This window comes from Oryzias latipes, chromosome 21, assembly GCF_053564925.1.
Source record: "Oryzias latipes strain Hd-rR chromosome 21, Olatipes_Hd-rR_3.1".
Taxonomy (NCBI): domain Eukaryota; kingdom Metazoa; phylum Chordata; class Actinopteri; order Beloniformes; family Adrianichthyidae; genus Oryzias; species Oryzias latipes.
This window is the reverse complement of record NC_136257.1, coordinates 18,210,215-18,228,671: the sequence shown is the minus strand read 5'-3', so window position 1 is coordinate 18,228,671 and position 18,457 is coordinate 18,210,215. Positions and strand designations below refer to the sequence as shown.

The window sequence follows — 18,457 nt, the reverse complement described above, 5'->3', positions numbered from 1 at the left end:
ATTTGTGAAATGTTCATTTTAAGAAATTATGATAAATGTTAAGTTCACAGCATGTGAAACAAAACACTGAAGCTCAATCTTCTGTAGAAGCAAAATATTTCAGTAAAAGATGTACAAACTTAGTACAAACTGAAGTATTAATCATCGGTCCTGAAGACAAGAGAGAGATGATTTTACCACATCTTCATAATTTTAAACCTTCTCAATGTGTGAGAAACCTGGGCGTACTTTTTGACTCTGAGCTAGATTTTATCCCACACATTAAAAATGTCGTTAAGACAGGATTTTATCATCTCAAAAACATTGCCAGAGTCCGCCCGTTCCTCTCTCTTGCCAGCACAGAAGTGCTAATGCATGCTTTTATTTTCAGTCGTTTAGATTACTGTAATGCCCTGCTCTCTGGTTTACCCAAAAAGTCTATTTCAAATCTACAGCTATTGCAGAACTCAGCAGCACGAGTTCTGAAGAGAACCAGAGGGCGGGAACACATTACACCGATTTTAAAATCGCTGCATTGGCTCCCTGTGCGTTTTAGGATTGATTTTAAAATTCTTTTAATGGTTTATAAGTGTTTTTATGGTCTTGGGCCTTCTTATTTGAATGATATTCTTTTAAAATATGAGCCCTCGCGGACCCTGAGGTCCTCCGGTGCTGGCCTCTTAGTTGTTCCTAAAGTGAGGACCAAAACTTATGGTGAGGCTTCGTTCTGCCATTACGGTCCTCGCCTGTGGAACGGCCTGCCAGAGGGCCTCAGGGCCCAGGGCTCGACATAGCCATTTGTCCGCTGGCCCGGTCCTGTTTTTCGAGCAGTGCGGACCACAAGACTTTACTTTTCACTTGCCCGCTCGGGCCACTAAAATATCTAACGGTTTATATATTCTTCACCTTTTTCAATAAAGTAAATTTTGCGAAAACGTGTAGATTTACCTCGTCTTCATAATTTAGTTTTTCTGCTAGTCCTGTGTTCAGACTTCAAGGGTTTCTATGGGAAACCTTTGATCACTTCTCCTTCTCTCCCGCCTGCGCGCGCGCGGCTTTCACTGCCCAGCACCACGCGGCACGCGCTCACTACTTTTTTTTTTTCAAACTTTATTGAATGTAACAATTCAATACAAAACAATGTTAAACAGCAACAACGAAGGCACAAGCCAGTGGGTTATTATTACATTTGATTATAAATCCGACACCGTCACTGAAGAGAGACTGAAGCATGTCAGAGATGTGGAAGACATGGCAGGAATAGATAGGAATATGTTGGATGGAGTAGTGGGTATAATTAGTAGTATGGACAGCAAGATATTTAATGAATGCATTGAAGATGAAACTGTATCCACTAAGCTTTAAGCTGAATGTCAAAGAATCAAAGGCAACTCCAAATACCTGAATCTTAGACTCAAATGCAGTAGAATGTTAAACTACTTAATTTAGTTTTTCTTTACAACACTGTAAGCAGTAAGTATTTCTAGTTAGCTGAATGATCTCAGTTAGACCTGCACAATATGAGGAAAACTCGCGATATGCGATATCAGAGATTAAAATTGCGATAACGATATAATTTGCGGTATATAAACAAACAGCAAAATAACCAAATAACCATTCCCGGATTAAAAATTATACTCCAAATGACCCACGTTGACATAGGTTACAAACATCTAACATAACAGGGCTCCATCTGATTGGTCAACAATGTGAAGGCGTCCATCCGATTGATCAAATGCATTAAGGGATTTATTTGATTCGTTAAATGGTTCAAGCTGCCATTAGATTGTTTTAACACATTTAAGGTTTATGATTTATTGAGATATTTGCCGTTAGAAGCACCATGAAAACTTCTGAACTAGTGTTACCTACTACACTGCAGTGCTCTCTTCAAAACATCTGAAACAGACTAGAGCAGATTTAAGTTTGATATGGTCTATTTTCAGTCATTGAAAAGTGTAGAAAAATAAGTGATGTCACCAGAATGCACCAAATTGTACCATATTAAAAGTTTCCGGGGGGGCATGCCCCCGGACCCCCCTAAAGTTGCAAGCACCTGCGGAGCGGTGGGTCCCGCTATGCGCGGTGTTGGGCCAGTAACTTTCAGGCAGGGCCAGTAAGTTTCAAAAACTACTGGCCCTGTGGGCCAGTGCAAATTTCTGGGCTATGTCAACCCCTGGGGCCGCAGAGACTGTAGAGGTTTTTAAGAAGAGGCTCAAGACCCACCTTTATAATTTAGCTTTCAGTTGATTTTAACTGCTAAATTATTCTATTAGCTTTAATATAGGCTATATTCTATACTATACTTCATTTCATTTTATGCATCTTATTCTCAGTTTTTTATTTTATTTTATTTATTTATTTATTTATTTATTTATTTATTTATTTATTTATTTATTTATTTATTTATTTATTTATTTATTTATTTATTTATTTTTTAATAAATCTTATAATTTTAGTATCTTATTGTGATTTTAGCCCCAGTGTTTCTTGTGGGAGTCTTTTCTGCCAGGGTTGCCGGCTTGCCCAGTGGCTGTTGTTGCAGTTCTTGCCCTTGCTGGGGCGGCTGGGGTTTAATTTTGCAGCCTCACGGCTGTGAAGTGGACCCTGGTGTTGTCCCGGTCTGGGTTGGCGCTGTGGCCATGCTCCCGTGGGCGGGCTGGCTCCTGGTATGAAGAGATTCCCAAATGCCGTTTCCTCACAGCAGAGCCAAGCCTTGTTTGTTTGTTTGTTTGTTTGTTTGCTTGCTTTTTTATTTATTTATTCATTTATTTATTTATTTATTTATTTTAACTTGTATTGGTAGTCAACATTCATTGTCGTGGGTCATGTGCTTTAATGGAGAGGAGTGGGAAGGGTGTAGGGTGGGTTGGGTTTTTACTGTAATGTTGTGTGTTTTTTGTTTTTAATGTTAAAGCGCTTCGAGCTGCACGAAATGCATGATAAGCGCTATTTTATAAATAAAGTTTGATTGATTGATTGAGAAGGTGAAAGATTTTATTAATAATAATAATATTAATAATAATAATAATAATAAAAATAAACTTTAGTTGTATAAGTACCTTTCAAGATAAAAATCACAAAGTGCTTCACATACAAACATGATAAAACATAGTAAAACACAAAATATTAAAAATAATTATGATAAAGCAATTTCTAATAGATAGGTTTTTAGCTGCTTTTTAAAAGAAAACACTGAGTCGGCAGATCTGAGGCTGAGAGGAAGGGAGTTCCAGAGGGATGGAGTCACTGCTGCAAAGGCTCTGTCACCTTTAGTCTGTAACCGGGTTCTCTTAACAACCAGCAGACCCAGGTCACATGATCTCAGGGACCTGCTGGGAGTATACAGCTGCACAAGGTCTTTTACATAGACCGGTGCTTGGCTATTAAGAGCTTTGAATGTTATACCCTGGATTTGAAATGTACTTGAGAACGGATTGGCTGCCATTGCAGCTGAATCAATAACGGGGTGACATGTTAAAACTTGGATGAATTAGTTAAAGGCCTTGCAGCAGCGTTCTGGACAACCTGGAGCTGTTCTAAAGATTTTTTTGCTTAAAAATGGGAAGATGGAGTTGCAGTAATCGAAACGAGAAGATATAAAAGCGTGGATAACCATCTCCATCTCAGGACGCGACACAATTGGACTCAGTTTTGCAATGTTTATAAGATGATAAAAACATCTGTTGAATGGAACCAACGATCAACAGGTTTTTTGAACACCTTGTGTGTTTCAAAAACATCATTTTTTTTGATAAATTGCTTTAGGGTTTCTGATTTAATAAACCAAACCGGCAAAACTCATTATTTACAAACGACGATAAAGGGGAGATTGGTTTAAAACCTTCTGAAACAGGATTGTGACTAATTGCTCATCTTTGCTCCTATGGTTTTTGAGGAAATCATGCAAGGAAGTGTAAAAATTGATTGAACATGAACATAAGACATTAGCATTGATATTTTCTAAGCCCCCAACTTATCCTTTAACCTTTGTGCTATCTTAGATGACCTCACCCTTACATTGACGTGTTCTCCCTACCATGACAAAGGTGGATAAAGGTGGAAAGATTTCATGTAATCCATGGACACCAGTGAAGATCACAAATCATTGAAGAAAGAAGGTTCATCACAATGTCTAGTGGGTCTAGATGACCCAACTCCCAATGTTAAAGTGCCTAGGATAGCACAAGGGTTACTTTAACTCAAACCAGGAATTACAAAATGTTGCAGTTCCTCCAAAGAACACCAGAGGCTGGTTTCTACATTCTAGATTAAGGTTTCAGAATTTTCATTAATTATGTATTTAATGTTTATGACAACTCATTTTTTAATAAGTTGGTGTAGTTTAATGTTTGGGGACATTTCTTTTTTTTAATTGGTAGAAACGTGTGCCCCTAACAGAGCTTCAAAGTTGACTTCATTCCACCCATTTATTGTTATAGAAACGTTGTAAAGAATTGCGATCAATGAGTTCTTAACAGTCTGGGCTTCATTTACAACCTGCAGAATCTGATGGGTGTCGTAGGAGATCGAACCTGTGTAAATATGTCTACAATCCAGACTTGTAACGTCAGAGGTCACCTTTTTCTGCTCCCGTGTAGAGACATCTAAAACTCACCCTAACATAATATTTTTAGTCCTGTTTTACCAATTTTACAGTACATTGCATATTTTTTTAAGATTTGTTTTCCATTTTTTCTGCTATTTCACTTGAGCTTGATAAGTGAAACCAAAGTGCTTCTTATCAAATTTATTAAATGATCACCTGCAAGTATAAAAGCATATAAAATCCGACATATCAGGGATTAGCTGGTCTGAAGTGCTTTGTTACTTTTAGAGAAATGGATCAAATTTGATCTTAAAGAGAAAAATAACTGTTTAGGTTTGTGTGTTTAAACAACATTGGGATCCACGGCTCTACAGCAAGATAAGTGCTTTTCAAAATTCAGGTAAAAGGAAAATACAAATATTCACGACAATTTAAGCAAAAAGTTAGGTTTTTCTGGGCTTTTTCTGCTTTAGAAAGTCTCCTCTCTCTAAAATAGTGTTTGTTTCGCATTGGTTTTGTCTAAACTTTAATTCAGTTCAATTCATTTTCTTTACCCATCATCAATTCTTCAACGTCACCTCAGGGTTCTGCACATAGAATGGAAGCAAAAACATGAAACCAGATGAAATTTAGCTCCTGTGCTAACTCTGGCATATTTGTGTTGAAGCAGCTGCTGAAACATTAATTAATATGCACTGTCCTAATTCAAATAAATAAATCAAATAAAAACTAAAATGGTGCATTTCCTATATATGGGAATTATACCTATTTGCCTTCATTATAAGATAGTCTGGCATATTCCTAAAGTACTTGTGGTTAATGTTCTTTTTGACTGTCAAAATCAAAGGTAGGACTTCAGGTAAATATGCAAAGCAGGATGTTTAACAATAGCAAGCATATATTTGAAGCACCATTACTAAAGCAGATGGTGGAGAATAAGGAGCACACAGCTGATGACTTGTGCTGAAGGACTGGACCCTTAAAACCAAAGAGTCAGCCATGAACTGCTCTGAATTCCAAAGTTACTGAGGGTGTATTCAGACTGGACACATTTGATCCGTTTAACCCTTGTGCTATCTTAGAAGACCCCACCCTTACATTGACGTGTTCTCCCTACCATTACAAAGGTGGATAAAGGTGGAAAGATTTCATGTAATCCATGGACACCAGTGAAGATCACAAATCATTGAAGTAAAAGGTTCAGCGCACTGTCTAGTGGGTCTAGATGACCCAACTCCCAATGTTACAGTGCCTAGGATAGCACAATGGTTTCAGTGAACCTGAGTTTGTTTCCCCCCAACAATCTGGAACGAGTTTTCAGTCTGAATACACTCAAGCGGACCCCAGTCCAAGACCAGGAATCTCCGTTTTTTTTTTCCAATCGGACTGAGCTTCGGTTCACTCTGAGTCTCCTCAGTCTCAATACAATCTGTTTCCGGAGTGGAGCAACTGAACCAAAACGGCCAACATACCCGGGTTTTACTGGATTTAAGCAGAGTAGAAAGGGAGTAACCATGACGATGAGACACAGCAATTCATTGAAATATGATCAGATGAATGTAGGTTCATTAAAACAATTTTTTTACGTGATACTCATTGCTTCTCATTGTTTTCCCATCAATCTATATGTCATAAACACTTATCAGCGTACCTTCTCCATTCACACTGGACATGGTTTGTGTGTCAGGGCAGCAGTTGGCTGCACAACAGACAGAGCCGCCCAGGGTGCCGTCTGAGTAGGTGTGTTTGCTCCAGCTTAATAGGTTTATGATGTATATCTTATTACAGTCAGACAACTCTTGCAGTAAAGAAGATTCATTCCATATTTGTTTTAGTTTGGCAGAAGATTTATTTCATATTTCTTTTCGTTTGGCATAAGGCTCCATTCAGATACATAAAATAAAGATCTCCATAGAAAACTGTGGGTATTAATCTACCCCTGACGGAGCTCAAAGGTGGAACCCGGGGAGGAAAGTGAGGTAACGAACGCAGAGCTCGTGGAATTGGATGAAGAGGATTGGACCGCACCTGGACTTAAGTAGAACGCTGAACAGGTGAGTTGATTAGACTGAACCGCCCGCAGGGAGGAGTTACCAGGTAAACGCACTGCTCGAGTTGCCTGCCCGAAATACTCCCACTTCAGTCAGACAACTCTTGCAGTAAAGAAGATTTATTCTGTATTTCATTTAGTTTGGCAGAAGATTTATTCCATATTTCTTTTAGTTTGGGATAAGACTCCGTTTAGATACATAAAACAAAGATCTCCATAGAAAACTTTGGGTATTAAACTACCCCCAAAACCAAAATAATAATCTTCGTCCTATTTCTAACCTCCCCTTCATTTAAAAAATTTCTTGAAAAAATAGTCGCCTCCCAACTTTCCCATCATCTCACCCAAAATGATCTTTTTGAACCCTTTCAATCTGGTTTCTGTCCCCTTCATAGCACAGAAACTGCCCTACTAAAAATCACCAATGACCTTCTCCTTGCAGCTGATTCTGGACTCATCACCATCCTCATCCTCCTCGACTTGAGCGCAGCATTTGACACCATATCTCACTCCATCCTCCTCCACAGACTTTCAGCCCTCGGTATCGAGTCCATCCCCCTCCGCTGGTTTCATTCTTATTTTTCAAGCCGCACTCAATTTATTCAACTGAATTCTTTCAAATCCCAACCCTCACTCATTTCATCTGGTGTTCCTCAAGGTTCTGTTCTCGGCCCCCTTCTTTTCATTACCTACCTGCTACCCCTTGGCAATATATTTCGTAAATTCAATATTGATATTCATTGTTTCGCGGATGACACTCAGCTCTATCTGTCCAGTAAACCCAACTCTTGTATTCCACCTGCCTCCTCCTGCCTGTCTGAAATAAAAACCTGGTTCACCCTAAACTTCCTCAGCCTTAACAGTGATAAAACTGAATTACTCCTCGTAGGTTCCAAATCCACCCTTTCCAAAGTTTCTAATTTTAACCTTTCCATCGATTCCTCTCCAGTTTTCCCCTCCCCTCAAGTAAAGAGTCTGGGTGTCATCCTTGACAGTACATTATCATTTCAATCCCACATCAATAGCATTACTCGGTCAGCCTACTATCATCTACGTAATATTAATCGTCTCCGCCCCTCCCTTACCATCCACTCCGCCTCCATTTTAGTTCATAGTCTGGTCACTTCTCGTCTCGACTATTGCAATGCTCTTCTCTTTGGTCTTCCCAACAAAACTCTAAATAAGCTCCAGTTAGTCCAGAATTCAGCTGCCCGCATCATCACCAGAACCCCCTCCTTCCATCACATCACTCCCGTTCTCCAGCAACTGCACTGGCTTCCAGTAGCCTTTAGGATTAAGTTCAAGCTCCTTCTCTACACTTTTAAAGCCCTCCATAGCCTGGCTCCCTCCTATCTCTCTAATCTCCTCCATGTTAACACTCCCTCTCGCTCTCTTCGGTCTTCTTCCTCTCTTCAGCTCTCTGTCCCTCCGGCCCGTATGGTCACCATGGGGAGCCGTGCCTTCAGTCGCTCTGCACCCCAACTCTGGAACTCTCTCCCCCCAGACCTCCGTAACACTGACTCCTTTCTGATCTTTAAATCCAGACTCAAAACCTATCTGTTTAGGCTTGCATTTCCGGAACACAGTTTCTCATTTTCTGTCAGCTGATTTTACTAATGAATCCAATTTATTTATTGTTTTTAACTTGTGATTTTATTGTGTTTTACCTCTAACTTTGTAGAGTGACCTTGGGTGTTTTGAAAGGCGCTTTTAAATAAAATGTATTATTATTATTATTATTATTAAAAAGGAGATCTGCAAGAGTTTGAAGATGAAGTGAATGTTAAGATCAGTATTATGTGTGTTTAAGTGAGATGAAGTGTGTTTCGGAGGTATTCCATGTTCAACAGACTTACAAGTATGACTGCTATGTATGACCTGGCACCATTGACTGTAGGGCCACTCCCGTTCGAGTACAGCGCCACAAAGGAAACGGCAATAAACTCGATGCTTCCATCTGGCATACTAATAACACGAGCTTAAGTAATATCCAAATTCGAACTCCATTGGCATTCTATAATACGAGTTTAAGACATCCTAATTTCGAGGCTTCTACCTGGCAAAATATAGTTTTCACACGACCACAATCCAAGAAATTATTTCCTTTCTGCTGCTAACATATTGGTTGACTTAAGTCTGAAGTCTCTTTGGAACACGGAGGAGGTCCACAGCCCAATCCCATCCAGTGCAGAAATAGGTACTTGGAGTGCAGTCGTCGTTACGGCACCAATTCAAGGAGTGCAGGCTCCGGAAGCGATGCATAGATAAAGACAAAAGCAGTATCAGTCTTGGCAATGAATATATAAATAATTTAGCAAAACTGATCAGTTTTAGAATGTTTGAGAGAAAGGGAATAAAATTGGTTTTAAAGAACAAATCTGAGAAAGTGAAATCAAGTAGTAAGTTTAAAGAGAAGGTTCTATTTGTTTATTCACTGCACCGCACCATAGAAAGCCATCAGAAGAACAGATTCCAACAGAGAATCAACAGTGAAACATGGAACTCTCATGTAATCTTACCACCAAAATTTTTTATGCACCCATGGTAAGAGAAAAGTAACCTTTTGTCATTTACGGAGGGATGCACCTTTAGAAGGCCATCGAGGAGCATGTGAATGGAAGGGTGTCAAAGGACCAAGGAGATTCGTAGGATCAAGTTCGACATCACACGTAGCAATGGACTGCAGCTCGGCTGGATTTGGTGCTCTGTACTTGAAATCAGCGGTTCTCAAATAGGTGGACAACAAAAGCAGAGACTACTGAAATATCAATTGGCAAAGGGGTGTCTGGTTACTGCAAAGGAAAAACAATTTGAGATCCATGAGTGATCGTAGGTTTTGATAGTATTTTAGCTTGGCTGAACCTCATGTATTTAGAGGTGGAGTACAACAAGTCTCTAAATGAAGATGATCTTAGTCGAGTGTCATCTGCTTGAAAGCAGGGCAGATAGAGGATTGGCTTGCGGACACAAAATTTAACCCTTGGAACTGAAGCTAGAGAGTGTCAGTGATATTGTTTCTATGGCCAGCGATAAAATTTGCTCATAGTGTCAAGTTATTTAAACACTAAACCATGTCAGACGATGACGCATTAAACTATTTTTCAACGAACTTCTTGTAACAACCTTGTAGACCGGGGATAAAGGAGGAAAATTGACCACCAAATAATCATCAGTAATGTGCAAAACGAAGGGGAGCCCATAGGATTACAAAAAGTCCAGCACAGGACTTCTGACAAATGTAGGCGAAAACATGAGGACCGTTATGACAGCCGAAAGGTAAACTGATCAATAACATTTTGAGCGCCAACTAACGCCAAAAAGACGCAACTGGGAGGGATAGAGAGGCAGAACAGTGAGAACATCTGCGATATCCGGCTTCCCCAGCCATACATTGCGTCAGGTGGAATCAATCATGGAGATTGCATGGTTAGTCAAAGTGCAAAGAAACCAAACAAAAAAAAAAAAACGGAAGGATCACTAGGAATTAGGCTGCTGTTGCCCAGAATGGATGAATGAACTGCGGGGCGCCGACAGGTCTAATATACGTTGCGTCAAACCTGAATACTTCCGAGAGGCCACCCTTAAGGGCCGACTCGAACACGTTGCCCTGGAAAGAGCCCATCCCATAGCCCCCACAAATCAGCAAGAAACCCCTAAACCAGGGGTCGGCAACCTGTTTTACTCAAAGAGCCATTTGGGACCGCCCCTAATAAAAAAGAAAGCACCCGGAGCCACAACCCGTTTTGACATCATTTTATATATAATGCATGTATATATTATTCAAAGGTGCTCATTACGTCGATCGCGATCGACCGGTCGATCTTCAATGACATGAGTGTAGATCCCGGGCCAGAAAAGATTAAAAAAAAAAAAACTTCTTTAAAATCCACCACCCAATCAAAATCCACACTGAGAAGGACAGGACTTGATTGACACGTAGATTGGCCAATCGGACATCATCTGAAGCATACATCGCTGCAAATGCACATTATGTTCTTTAAAAGATGATCCCGCGGCGGCGTGTGGGAGGAGCTACTGGTTCTGGTCTGACCGCTGCATGGAGCGATGTGTTTATCAATGCATGGTAGATACTGAGAATGTGGAGAGATCAGGTTTATTATTTTGAAGAGTTCTACTTGGTAATCATGTTTCCATTTTTGAGTTCCTAAAACCATCCCAGAGAAAGTCTCTGCTTCAACTCCCGCAGGGAAAGCTGCATCTCAATCTGACGCCCGTGTCTCCATCTTTCTGACAGGGTTTGAAGCCAAAGCCCCTCCTCCGCCTCTTTACCTGCTTTTCCTCTCTACCTGTTCACCTGTTCATATCCTCTGCAGCTGAGATTTGTTTCCCCCGCGCTCCTCAGTGTGTCCTACACAGAGAGCGCAAAATACGGCAGTCCGGGCGCTCCAGCGCAGCACAAGGATGAAAGAGCCGGATAGAGCGGGTTAAAAAAAAGAATAGAAGAAGGCGGCCTGCTGAAGAAATATTCAATAGTGTACACATTTTATTATTAGTCTGAACTATCTTTTATTTAGAAAAATCTTTTATTTTATCAGTCCAGTACGGAAAAAAACATCAACAAAAGCTGTGTTGGGAGGTTTTTGGCTGGGTCTGGCGGTTTTCAGATGACTTTTCGTCTGGAAACCTGTGACTCTATCTGGCAACGCTGGCACGAACTCTCAGTCTGTCATCAGTCTCTGCCCCGCGGTACGTCAAGTTCCCGGCAGAAGATCGGAGTATTTATTGAAGCCGCCCCGCGTGTCTCCTCCTGCTATCAGCTCTGCAGTTCTCGCCCGATAAATACGAGCTCATTACAAAGCTGTTTTTTACGTGGCTCGCGCTTCGTACGGAGCCAGCAGCGCCTTTGAAATGCCATGAAAAATGAACAAACTAAAATAAAATTTAATTATTATAAAATACTCATAATTTCCCAAAGTCACAGGGAGCCACAACAGAAGGATGAAAGAGCCACATGTGGCTCCGGAGCCACGGGTTGCCGACCCCTGCCCTAAACCAACCAGAGAGAGGGAATAACAAAATATCTGTTAGGTTGAGAAGACGGGGCCGCACGCAAGGGTGGCTGATGTTAGTTCCCTGAAGGCTAGGGCTGGACTCCCTGGGGAACACAGAGCGAGATGACTGTCCACACACCAGCTGGCCCCAAGGGAGGAAGGGTGGAGCAGAATCAGACGCTGAGCATGCGGCTGTGACGACACGAGGATCGCTATTTTCAGATCAAGCAAAATAAAATGAGAAAAGGAGCCACAGATGCTGCAAAAAGAGACTGATGACAAGTAAAATGTCCACAGTTCAGAGATGTCCAGCGAAGGACCAATCCAAACGCTGGTTAACTATCGAATGTACACAGCAGCTTTAACAGAAAAGAAACAAAACAGAGAGCCACCATAACAGAGCCAGCATCAAATGATGGCCAAGATTCACATCCGGCTCCTAAATAACATACATCAACAGAGAAATACTCCAAACGCCACAACAAATTCAGCTAGTATGAGAAACCACCATCCCCGAAACGATACCCGGACAACGCAGAGCCACACAGCAGAAACCGAACCAGGTGCACATCATTACGTTCAAGAATAGGAACTGCAATTCCCAGGCTCCTTAGGGGCGTTACGTCACTGATGACCGGGTTGAGCAGAGAACCAGGAAGAGCCTCGAAAAAGCCTCAACACAGAAAAAAAAACACAGGAAGAGGACAGCATGGCATGCTCACCATAGGGATTCCGGTGATCACGGCATTCAAGAGGGCCCAGACATCTCCCGATCGAGCGCCGCTGACAACCCGAACACTGTAGGACACGCCCCCTGAAGATGCACGCCGAAGATGAGACTGCAGCAGCGCTGAAGGACACGCCGGGAGCAGTCTCATCTGCCTGCTGAACAGCCGCAAAAGGAGGGGCAGATGCTGGGAAGACGGATGCCCCCACACAAGAAGCAGGGGGACCAACGAGTACGAAAAAGAACGGGGGGAAGACATATGACGCTGAAAAAGCGAGAAGGAGAACAGCGAGCATGGAGAACCGGTGACGAACACAGAGCTCGCGGAAATAGAAGCAGAGGATTGGACGCTGAAGTAGGAAGTAGGACGCTGAACAGGTGAGTTGATTAGACTGAACCGCCAGCAGGGAGGAGTAACCAGGTAAACGCACTGCTCGAGTTGCCTGCCCGAAATACTCCCAGGGTCGTTCACTTTCATCAAAACAATGATAAAAGGATCCTCCAGTTTTTTTTTATTATTCCCCTCTCGGGTTGATGCAGGACAGAAATTCTTCTAACTGGGCCACAGACACACAGATTTAAGGTTAAAACAGCCGTCACAATCAGGGGAGCTCCTGCAGTAAATGGTGAAATTGACCGTACTGCGAGCGTCCCTGAATGTCCTGGTAAGCCCAGCTACTCCCTGAACATCATTCGTGTTTTCCATGATGTGGCAATGGAGGACGTTCAGAGTTGACTTCAGTTGCTCCACAGCCAGAGAGTCAGTGCGTCAAGGCCAGGCGTTGGGCAATAGTGAAGTTGACATGCGTCAAAAGAGAGACGGTAGATGCGAATTTAACGTGCGAATCGCGTCCGGTGTGAAGGCAGCATTAGTGGCCGTCTCCTCAGCAACCACCGTACTAAAATAACAAATAAAAAGTATTGTACTTGATTTTGATACAGACGTTCAAATTTGGTCACAAAAAAAGTGTACTATCCTGACAAAGACAGTAAAGTGTAGGACTTCCATTATTCTTTCTTTCATTGCTTTGCCCCGCCATCACAATTCCTGGCCAATGATTGAAGAGATCTTTAGTCACGTGGTTTTGTTTACAAGCTTTGGTTCGTAACAGAAATCTCCGGTGGACGGCAATCTGAACACAGACCAAACGCAAAGTTCAGGACTTGATTCGGACCAACGAATTTTTTCAGTCTGAATACACCCTAAAAATAAACTGAACCCTATGTGTCTTTCTATTTTGTGTATTTATGTAATATAGGTTTGATGTCTTTGGTGACCTGGTGTTGTCATTAGTGCTGGGAAAATGAACTGTATTGGAACATAACTTGATTTTCATGCAACCGTTTCAATCTCATGGATGAAAATGACTGATTTGAACTGAGAGACGCCATTGATGTATTGGACAAAATTCCAACAGTTTCCTTCCAACATGTCATAGATTTGCCACCATTCTCTATTAGATCCAAAGTGTTTAGACTTTACACCTAAATGTAATCTTTTAGTAAAAACATTGACCTTTGGCTGTAAACATTTAATTTCTTGGAGACACAAAGAAGCAGCACACATTGGTCTTAGAATCAGGTTGGCAGAATGTTGCAGAATTTCGCAGCGCACACTGACAGGTTTTCAAAGACAAAGCAGAGTGAAAGTGAGACATCGTGACTTACAGCTAAGGAGAGAGCCCGTGGAATCCAAAAAACTGTTTCAGCAAAAACAGCACATTCAGTTTTTTTCTATGGGAAGTGTGGAAGGAATAAGAATTCTGACTGAGCTCTCAATTTCAACAAAATAGTGATTCTGATTGGAATCACTATTTTGTGCACTTTCTCAACTGAGGATTCAAATTTTCTCCACCACTATATGATTTGTTTTGTGCAGTTTGCGCAGTCATAAGCTGTAAAAAAAGAACATGCTTTAAAATGTATAAATCCCCCCTCCCCCCACCCCGCACTATTTTCTGTTTTGGGCTTTTATTTTGAATTTTGTTTCGTTCAAAATTTTCAGCCGGATAATAATTTGGAATGAAGGTTACGCTGTTTTCCTTCAAGGCATGAATTTGAATTATGGAATTAAATTGAAAACATAATAGTTTTTACAGATTATCATATATTTTAGTTATTGCAACATTTTAAATTGTTATTGCATAATTCATTTTCCTCATTACTACACCAGTCAGATAACACAAAGAAAATAAAAAGCCAATAAAATGGCACAATGATAAAACTAGAATTAGGTATTAATTGAAAAATACTTTTTTATATAATCAACATAGCTGTAAAAAATTTTAAAATTTCTTTTTTTTTTTTTTTTCTGGGCTTTTTTAAGGGGTTGCTGCAGGATGTCAACCGCCTCGTTCAAACGCTTTCCTCTGCATCCATCACAAATCTGGTTTCCCTGGCTCTATCTCCACAACATTTTGATGTTTCATCCCTGATCTGTCTCCATTTTGCATTCATAAATCTTGTTGGTGGCATTAGGGGGTTAGAAAGGAACTTACTCAGCAGCTGAGCTTCCTCTGGTGGAATGATCACACTGGAAGCGCTGCACAAATCAATATTCACACTTCACTCCAAGATTCCCTATTTGCAAAACACACAGGCTGGAGGGTGTCAGGTAACATTGGCTCCAGCTGGTTTCCATGGAAACAACCCAACCGCTTCTCGGAAGTTAGTTCAGTTTCCTTTCGTCAGCAGATGATTGCTGAGTCATTATCTCCCAGTGTGAACCCTCCTTTTTTAAGTCTCAGATTTAATGTCACGTTTAATAAAAAAAAAAAAATAATAATAATAATAATGAACGCAAATCTGATCCGGATGTTGGATTGGTGGACTGCAAACACAAACCGGTGCAGCACAAATCGACACAAAAACAGCACAACAGCCTCCGCCTGCGCACAACGCAGCGGCGCATCTCTCCCAGCGAACCTCCACACAGTATTTCCACCTTTTTTCTTTTTTGCATTTGCATTTCTAAAATTTTTGTTTGCAAAAGATCTTCTAGTTTGGCGTTGCGTTCACTGTCCGATCATAAATCCATCCAGCTGTGGCGTATTTGAGGACCCACCTACCTGCAAGAAAAGGAGAACAAGCCAACAGCGGAAGAAAAGAGGCAGAGGCTGCGGTTAACCACGGAGAGGACGGGGAAGGTCCATGTGGAGGCACGGAGACACGCAGGATCCGCCAGGATGCTCCGTGGGACCACGTGACCGTGGACCTGACTGTTTCAAGTCCTCGATGGACGCGCTGCTGCTTTGTTCATAATTAAAATACAAGCAAAAAACAAAAACGAATATAACATTGAAACTAACAATAAATATTTTAAAGCGAACTAAACGTTTCAACAATTTCCTTTTTTAGATAGAAAAATAAAATAGAATAAAAAACAGAATGCAATGGAATAAAACAGAATAGAATTTAATTACAGACTCGAGGTCCAAATTACAACATCCTAAAAAACAAAAGAATTAAAATACAAGTACAAAAAATAAATAAACATTAAAAATAACAAGAAATCTTTGTTTTTTTAGGATGTTGTAATTTGGACCTCAAGTCTGTAATAAAATTCTATTCTATTTTATTCCATTCCATTCTGTTTTTTTTATTCTATTTTATTAACTGTCTAAGTAGGGAAATTGCTGAAATGTTTATTTTGTAAAAAAAACAATATTACTTGAAGTATATATCTTCTAAATATTGCTGATCAACAAATATGCAAACTTAATCAAAAAATTACAAAATAAATGTAAAAGTACATTTTTTGGGGGGTTTTGTTTGCACTATTTTTTTCAAAAATGCATCTTTGAGTGTTTCTTTTTTCAAATTGTTTTGAATCAGGAGCAGATGAAAAAATGCTGTCGGAAAAAGAGCGTATTTTTGATGTAGAAAATGGACGAGCCACAAGCTCTGTAGGAGCTAAAGGCCCAGAAACTATTTAACTAAGTTCTAGCTCCTTTGATACACTGAGATGTGCGACGCCAGAGTTGATTGACGCGCCAAGCGGGCTGTCGTTTCCTTATACGACGAAGAAAAATGAGTCTTTCACTCCGATCAACTTTGCATTACTTTGTTTCTTTTATTAATTTACACTACTGAACGGATTGGACTACTCTTTTGCTTCATCTCCCGCACAAGTGGTCAAAAACCATTTCTCCATCTGGCTCATGCACACCTGTGTGTGGTCAGATCATCAACCAATTTATAATTGACAGCAAAACTTGAAAACAGCGACACCCACAAACATTCTAGCGCAAACATTCTAGCAAAGCATTGTGGGATTTGTAGTATTCGCGGTACAGTATATACCGCGGGCCAGCTCTAACGCACATTTGATATGATCTCGCATGCCAATTATAATTACACTGCGAGCCAAATGTGGCCTGTGGACCTAAGTTTGACACATGTGACCTAGACGCTGAGCTAGTGGCTCAAAACTGTACGGCTGGATGGCACTGATTTTGCTCACCATTTAAGTTGCACCGCTAATGTTAGGTTGGGGTGTAAGGGGCTGTAGGCTAGTGGGAGAGACTGTAAACAGAGAGCTCACAGTTATAAGGGACAGGAAAGGGGGAACGGGGTTGCTCCACACCAACAACTCAGAGGGGAATTTCTAATGAACTCGTGCCGCTCCGCAAAAACTATAGAAAACAACACAAGGTTTTGGATTTTGCCTAAAAATGCCATAATTATAACAAAAAGACCACTGGAAACGCTTTTACAAAATATGTAGTGGGACTTTAAAACCTATATTCTCATCACCTTTGACTTAACTCATATTTTACCATAAAGTAGGACTCATATCTGGATAGACAGTATATGTTAGCATGATATAACTTACAAAGAAAGGTGTTATTGTTTTTTTTTGTGTCAATGTGCACTTTTCCCCATAAATATGGTGAAAGAAACTGAGTTGTTGTACTTTGATCAAGTACTTTTTTTGTTAGTAATTCTAAATTTAGATTGGCCACACATCTGAATTGCTGACATGAAAACACAGACAATAGAAAACTTCAAAAGCCAAAATCTACTTCTACACAATCTTCTCACATTCCCACCCACCCTCTTTTTTTTTTTTACAATGCCATCTCTCTGCAAACTGTGAATCAAATCGTGACAGTACACGCTGCCGCTTCTCTCTTGTGTCACTACTGTTCAGTGCATTAACAGCTAGCGTGTAAAAAGAACTCTGCTGGGATGAGCTCTGCAGCATCACACTCTGCAGAGGTGAAACTATAGACCTTTGCAGGGACTAGCAGAAGTTTTATCAAGAATTTTCTTGAGTTCAACATGCAGAGACAAGACACAACGTTCATAAGTAATTCAATCAGCGAATTTATAATTAACCTTCAAGCAACAGATTAAAAAAAGGGGGTTTTGTAAAGGTTCCTGGTCCAAATTCCAGTTTGGTTTTGATTTGAAGTTTGCATGTTTTTCCTGTGCATGTGCATGGGTTTCCTATTACAGTCAAGGGGTAGATGAATACATATTACAGTGAAAATAATTACTGTGCAGAGGTAATTGGGTTAGATTGAAAGAACAATACCTGATACACAGTGCCCTCTACTGGTCCGTTTAGGAGAAGAAACAGAAAAAAAACGAATTTATGTAGATACTTTAACTCATACGTTTATGTGAACGTATATATATATATATATATATATATATATATATATATATTCAAACAATTTGTTAATTGTCCACATGTATCTCTCTCTTTGTCTTTGTGTGTTTTGTTTTGATTGCTTGAAATTAATCACTACTAATATTTAAACAGTGTTTTGATGTTTTTTTATACTCATCTATATACATTTGTAATAAAAATTGGACTAAAAATTCGTAGAAATTTTGAAACATCTGGACTCTTATGTGACTTTAAGCACATACCTTCTTTTAATTTGGTAAAATAGCTGTGAAGCAGACTCATCTAAAAACATGTAAGCAGTTTAGCTTTACTCCACTAGAGGGTAGAAAAAGTCAAGATATGGAAAACCTAAATTCTTGTCTGCAAAATGGACTTCACTAAGACCCCTTTTCCTAGAGAAAGCCTAAAGTATAATTTAACTAAAATCTAAATCTTCACTATTATAAGGATTAATATGGTTAATACAACGTAAAACATGGAACATCACTGTAAAATGGTTAGA

General features: G+C 40.3%; 1 protein-coding gene across 4 annotated transcripts in view; it reads right to left on the bottom strand.

Annotated features, from left to right (window-relative positions):
• slc4a3 (solute carrier family 4 member 3) overlaps nucleotides 1-15,533 on the bottom strand; it is a 70,157-nt gene extending 54,624 nt beyond the window's left edge. For 2 of the 4 annotated variants that reach the window (XM_023950912.2, XM_078939422.1), the window contains exon 1: nucleotides 14,816-14,955. The gene's annotated coding sequence lies outside the window, so the exon portion shown is untranslated. Of the gene's footprint in view, nucleotides 1-14,815; nucleotides 14,956-15,385 lie in introns of those variants that run through there. The other 2 variants (XM_023950911.2, XM_078939421.1) reach the window with 2 other exon arrangements.
• Between the last annotated feature and the right edge of the window lie 2,924 nt (nucleotides 15,534-18,457).